This window comes from Capsicum annuum, chromosome 7 (assembly GCF_002878395.1).
Source record: "Capsicum annuum cultivar UCD-10X-F1 chromosome 7, UCD10Xv1.1, whole genome shotgun sequence".
NCBI classification, from domain to species: Eukaryota; Viridiplantae; Streptophyta; class Magnoliopsida; order Solanales; family Solanaceae; genus Capsicum; species Capsicum annuum.
Window position 1 is genome coordinate 87,545,068 of NC_061117.1, and position 6,643 is coordinate 87,551,710.

Genomic DNA, 6,643 nt, shown 5'->3' on the forward strand with positions numbered 1-6,643 from the left:
CTCTTTTACCAAAAAAGGAAGCTGATTTGGGTAGGGCAAATGATATTTGATAGATAGGACTTAATCTTATTGCCAATGATTTTTTCACAAGCCTGTATGAAGTGTTACATAGGCCAAGAGGTCTGAAGTTCTTCAGAATGGATCATAGTACAATTATTAAAGAATAATTTTCAAAAATCAATGGTTTTTGGGCCCACTTTCCCCTAAAATTTTTGATAGAAAAGTGGATGAGTCCACCTGGCCCAGGTGATTTGAGGGGCAGGAAAGACTTGAGAGCTATGGAAATCTTTATTTCAAGAGGGGGGGGGGGGGGGGGTTCAAAGAGGTTAGCTTTGGATTATAGTACGAGGCTTGAGTTGGGGAGATAAGAATGTTGGATTTTGGAGCTTCCTTGTTCTGACTGGTAGAGGTTCTCAAAAAATATGGTAACTTGTTTGTTGATAGTCACTTGGTCAAAGTACCAGTTCTTTCATGACCCAAGGCTAGCCTTTAGTCATAATACGGTGCTTAAAGTCACAATTAACCCCAAGCTAACCCATGGCCTGACATATATTGGGGATACTAAGGAAATATTAAAATACTAGGCAGAAGCTAATCTGAAAATAAGCTTATAATAACTGTTAGTGGGATCAGTACTAATATAGTTTGAAATAATCAACAAACTAAAGACATGACTAACTTTTTGAAAGCCTCTAAATCATAATGAGTTATTGGGACAAGCCCCCAACTAACTCCAACTGAATGAAATAAAAGAAAAATAGAAATAAATAACTGATACTTGTCCTCGAATGATGAGAACTCACCAATATGCAGTTGATAGTACCACTACAAAAAACAAGTTTAATTGCGAGAGTTTATTTGTGTGGGTCTTTTAACCCCTGCAAAATATATTAAATGCGGAGGTGCAATAAACTGCCGCTAAAAGTTTTAAATTTGCGGGGTTTTAACCCTGCTATCTATTTAAAAATATTCAGCGACCCAATTTCATATTCCTTCCTTTCTTTTAATTGGCCAAATATTTTTTTCCTCATTTCCCCCCCTAAAAAAACCATTTCTCTCAGTTTTCCCCAAAAAACCTACAATGGTTTAACAAGATTGCTCGAACTACGCAGATCCATTTTCTTCAGACCTTGTTGAGATTGGTCGAATTCTTAGCTTATCGAGATTACAAAAGACTAAAAATCTACCTATTTTATAGATGTGTTCTAATTTTATTTTGACTGAATCTGCTAAGTGAATTTCTTAGTAGCTGTGTGCTAAAACAGTTATAGAAGGAAAACTTTGTGATTTGTTTCTAGTTTCTACCAGAACATCCAATTCCCAGGTCATCCATTCCTAGTTTTTTATTTTTCCTCTCATTATTATTATTATAATTAATTCGGATAATAAAATGATATAAGGCTTGAGTATATGGTTCAAGAAAATTAGTATATACCTGGTTCTTTTATTCATGTATGATAGTTGTGTTGTGAATGTCCATTATTTTAACTGTTATGATTCATTAACTCTTTTTTCGTAATTCCTTTTTAAAAAGTCAATGTGCAGTGGAAAGATCGGTATTTTGCTTATAGTTAATTTCGTACGTTGACTCGAAAAATCCTTACATTTTTGAATCTTCCAATGTATCTTTGATCTCTTTGGTCTTGAAGCACAAACATCTTGACTTCTTTTCTGTAGCATCCAAAGGGGAGGATGATAGGTCACTGAAGGTTAGGTTGTTTACTGGTATCTTATGGATTTCACTTCACCGTTTTAAACAAAGAATAAGGAAAAAAAGTTTTTGTTTTTAATATGTGTTATTCAATCATTCTTATGAAATCTTCTCCTTGAATGATATTGATGCTGCTCAATATATAGCCTTGATTAGTATCGCTCGATACCAATTCTACAAAATTGAATGCAAAAGCTGATATACCATCTTTCAAAGGTTAAAACTTTCACATGTTCCATGTGAAGTGTGAATTATGGTGTTCTTTATGATTTTGGTTATGTTCTTTGAGATTTTGTTATTTTCTAGTTGACACGGGCAAGGCCGAAAAAGCTGGCACTGGTGGTAAAAGTCAACAACAAACCCAGTGCATTCCCACCTGGTGGGGTTTGGGGGGGGTAGGATGTACGCAGTCCATACCTCTACCTCTGAAGAAGTAGAAAGGCTGTTTCCGATAGACCCCCGGCTCGAGACACGCGGTACCACACAAACACATAGTAATGCACAGCACAAGGTTACAAGGTTACAAGATTACATAACATAAATACGGCACCCATAAGTAATATAAAACAGAGGAAAGCACACAGCTTCATAATAAAACATGGGACACGGACTCCTAACAGAAATAAACCCCCACCAAGTAGTTCCCTATACTAGCGACTCAGACTGGCCCTAGTCCACTGCCCTGATTCGCGTCCTCCAGACCTTCCTATCTAGGGTCATGTCCTCGGTGAGCTGTAACTGCTCCATGTCTCGCCTAATCACCTCACCCCAGTATTTCTTCGGCCTACCCCTACCCCGCTTAAAACCATTCAACGCTAGCCTCTCACACCTACGGACCGGGGCATCCACGCCCCTCCTCTTCACGTGTCCGAACCATCTCAATCGGGCTTCCCGCATCTTGCACTCCACTGGTGTCACACCAACCTTCTCCCGGATGTTTTCATTCCGAACTCTATCCCCTCTAGTCAGCCCACACATCCAGCGCAACATCCGCATTTCTGCCACCCTCATCTTTTGGATGTGGAAGTTCTTAACTGGCCAACACTCCGCTCCATACAACTGGTGGTAAAAGTCAAAAAAAAAAAATCCCCTGAGCCACTTGAGCTGAGAGCTGAGCAATGTTTTCTCCCACTCCTGAATCTCCTTTACAGCTTGAACATGAAAATGTAATTTACTTCTCGGATACTCGCTAATAGAAAATTTTGGTGCCAATTGTTATTTTATTTATGGCTTTCTTCCTTTTCCAACTTTTTTGAGTTATTGACACATTTTTCTTGCTCTTTCTCCTTTGCCTTCCAAATTTTAAAACACTTCTCTATCTAATACCAAATAGAGCCATCTTTGTCTTTTCTGTTTTGGCCTATTCCTTTAATATCGATCTCTGTTCTTAAGTGAGTGTCACAACATGTTATATGATGCAGGAAAGTTTCTGTCATCTTGTTCAGAAAGGAGGCATAGTTATTCGTGTTATTTAAAGTGGCTGTCTAGCAGCTATTATTTACTCCCTCATTTCATTTTATATGGCCCTATACTAATATTAGTAAGTATTTACATAGTTGATCCCAATTTGTTCATAATGAAGGTGTAGTCATTCTTGTTGTTTAAAGCGGCAGTCTAGAAACTATTATGTACTCCCTCAAGTTTCATTTTACTTGACCCAATACTAATAGTAGTTGTTTCAATTTATTTGTCCATTTTCACACATCAATAGAGTTTTATCACTAACTACTTTTAGTAATAGTCAAATTTAATAATATGAAATGTACTGAGTACATTATGCTTTTTATTTCTCCTGAGTTTAGTGGAAAATTTTCATCTTATATATACTTCAATGTTTGATAAGTTCAAAAACTAATAGAAGGGAAGAATGCCCAATTCACACCCCGAAAGAATGGATGCTGTTTGATCTTATTTGCTCCTTCGCGGGATTCTAACCTGCTTTTGGGATCTCTATGTAGCAATCTATACATTAACTGCTTGGAGACTCTTAGGAGAGTATGACTGATTAGAAAATATCTAAAAGGCATAACAGATATCCAAACTTAATTCATTTTTCCTTAAATGTATAATTTAGTACTTTCCTATGCTGTAGGCATATGTTCAACAGCTGGAGAATAGCTGGCTAAATTTATCATATTTGGAACATGACCTTCAGTGAGCATATCAACAGGTATTGGCTTCTTTCTTTCATGTGCTTTTGAGAGGACCACTTGAGGAGGTACCGCAATCTTGTCTTATTTTGGGTTCTTGTCCAACTGAAGGGAAAGTACATATCAAACATGGGAGATCAATCAAACAGAGTGGACGCTAGTGGTATGCCATTTTCTACTCATTGAACCTGTGTGCCTAACTTTCTTTTTCATTTCAACAAATAAGAAACTTGCTGGGTTTCTTCTAGATCTATTGAGGAAGTATCACATCTTGACACTAAATTGAGCTAGGATTGGGTTATTATTTCATGTTAGTGTAATAGCTAAAGTCTGCCAATACTCTTTATTGTATATAATATCATTAAGATCATCTAGATGTGCTTCTTGTAGGTGACAGTGATATGATTTGGGTAGTTCTAACCTCTAGGAAACTTGGATGGAATTAGAATAGTTGGTTTCACTAGAAAGTAAAGTGTCTACCATATTGCTATCAAACAGATACTCATACATGATGGCTCTCTCTATCTTAAAGTAGTCCACTATGAACTTTTTAGCTTTTCCTGGAATAGTTCATCTCTCATATATTGTTTGTGTTATGTGGTTTGTGATTAGGAAGCAATTGCGACTGAAATAATGTGTTTGTCCTACTTGAAGAGGATAGTAGAGCTTCAATTTTCTTGATTTTACCTCATTAACAGAGCCTAGTGAATGAGATAACTTGGGAAATCCATCTGCATTCAATACGCTGTGGATGGCATTACGTTTGAAATTGAGGAACAAAGTTAACGGCAGCTTCCAGTAGGTCCTCAAGGTGAATGGACTTGGTTGATATTCATAATTATCACCTAAATTGCTCTGACTCTCCAAAAATGTTGGCACACCAGTGTCGGAACCTTCAAAAGTACATTATTTTTTGAGGATCCGACACGCACCCATTGACATTTTTGAAGAGTTTGAGCAACATAGATTCTCAAACTTGTGATGGTTGTTATGATAAAGATAATGAATGAGTCAGTTGTTGCTTTATGCATTCAGTTTAATATAGCACTTTTTTGCTTTATGCATTTAGTTTAATATAGCACTTTTTTGTACTAGGCTGGCTTATTTTAATAAGATAATGTTCAACCACTTGTCTAGTTTCTGGTTGCACTCAAACAGTTGTTTCCTCGTGCTAAGATAACGTTTCAGATTCTATCGTTTTGCATGGACCTTAGAATTTGATGCAGAATATAGTCGATGGTTAGAAGAACAGAACAAGCATATCAATGAGTTGAGGAATGCTGTCAATTCTCATGCAAGTAACCTTGATCTGCATAGTATTGTGAATAATGTCACTGCATATTTCGATGCGGTCTTCAAGTTGAAAGAAAATGCAGCAAAGGCGGACATTTCCATGTCTTGTTAGGGATGTGGAAAACCCTTGCCGAGCGGTATTTTATGTGGAATGGTGGCTTCCGCCCCTCAGAACTTTAAGGTAACCTCTTCTTGCTCTCATATGCATGTAATTCTATATCTGTTCTTCCATATTTCCCATATAGTCTTCTCTGTATAGGATTATAAGAAGCTTCCATAATTTTTGATCATGTATGACAAAGTCCTGATTATAGATTCCTTCTCCGTTGCTTATAAGAAATGATGTGATCCTTATATATGGGATTAAGCATTTACCTATATTTATTAGTTATTCTTCTCTGCCTTTTGAGGTACTTTTGAGTTGGACAGTGTTAGCAATATCAGTTTGTGTACTTTGATTTATATTCCTCTTAGGTGTATTCGTTATTAGCCAAATGTATTTGGTGGTAGATTTCAATTACAGCTCCTTTAAGTTATTGTCAATTCTAATTACTGTTGTAATGTTACAAATTCAGTTCTAAATTTTGTACTACTATAATGTGTTCTTTTTATCTTTATTTTTATCATTGATAATGTAGATGTTTATAATAAGGACGAAAAGTTTATCTGATTGATTTTTATACTTTGCATTTTTATGTAGCCAAATGATGTGGCTAGTGGGTCCATTTCATCCATGGATGCAAGGAGATTACGTGATGATAGCGATCCTAATGACAGTCGTTGATTTTTTTGTAAATTATCTTGGATATTTAATTATAATGATGTAATTGTGTGGTTGGAGTGAATCTTAGAATATTGAAGCTTTTATGTTTAGATTTGATTTTGGAGTTTGAAGATATAGTTAATATTGAAAATTTGGAGTTTGAAGATGATAATGTTGAAAATTAAATTTTGAAGTTTAATGTTCAATGTGTTTTTAATATGTTTATCGATTATAATGTACAAGTAGTCAGGTTGTGTTAATGATATATGAATTGAACAAATATTGAATTGTAGGTTATGCCTAAAGGAACAATTAAATTTGAGTTAAAATTAGAATCTTTAATTAGTTATTAAAAATTGATGGGTCCTACTAATTTTAAAAAAACAATTGCGGAGGTTTTAACTCCTGCAAGTTTTAAATAAAAAATTATTATAAAAAAATTAAATTTAGTATAATGGGGTCAATAACCTCCACAAATTAATTACGGGGGTCATAACTACCGCAAAATAACCCCTGCAAATTAATTATGGGGGTTGAAAAAAATTGCCGCAACTCGTTTGAGAAGGCTCTATTCTAGGGGTTTTGAGAACCCGCACAAAACCCCTGCAAATAGCAAAATTAACCCCCGCAATTTGACCTCTTTTTGGTAGTGTACTGACATGAGCTAAGGGCGATTTAGATACCGAGTGTCTGAACCTATATTATGAGTATATAGCACAGAAAAGT

The 6,643-nt window shown here is 35.7% G+C and overlaps 1 long non-coding RNA gene across 8 annotated transcripts; it reads left to right on the forward strand.

Annotated features, from left to right (window-relative positions):
* Window positions 1–992: 992 nt before the first annotated feature.
* LOC107877956 lies at window positions 993–6,027 on the forward strand. 8 transcript variants are annotated; one of them, XR_001676653.2, is made up of 5 exons: window positions 993–1,324; window positions 3,804–3,881; window positions 3,973–4,024; window positions 4,474–5,335; window positions 5,855–6,027. It is a non-coding gene; the product is annotated as an uncharacterized LOC107877956 (long non-coding RNA). The 8 variants fall into 8 exon arrangements; XR_001676652.2 differs by lacking the exon at window positions 993–1,324 and adding an exon at window positions 1,339–1,709; XR_007042818.1 differs by lacking the exon at window positions 993–1,324 and having other exon boundaries at window positions 2,677–3,881; window positions 4,474–4,672; window positions 5,076–5,335.
* The last annotated feature ends 616 nt before the right edge of the window (window positions 6,028–6,643 follow it).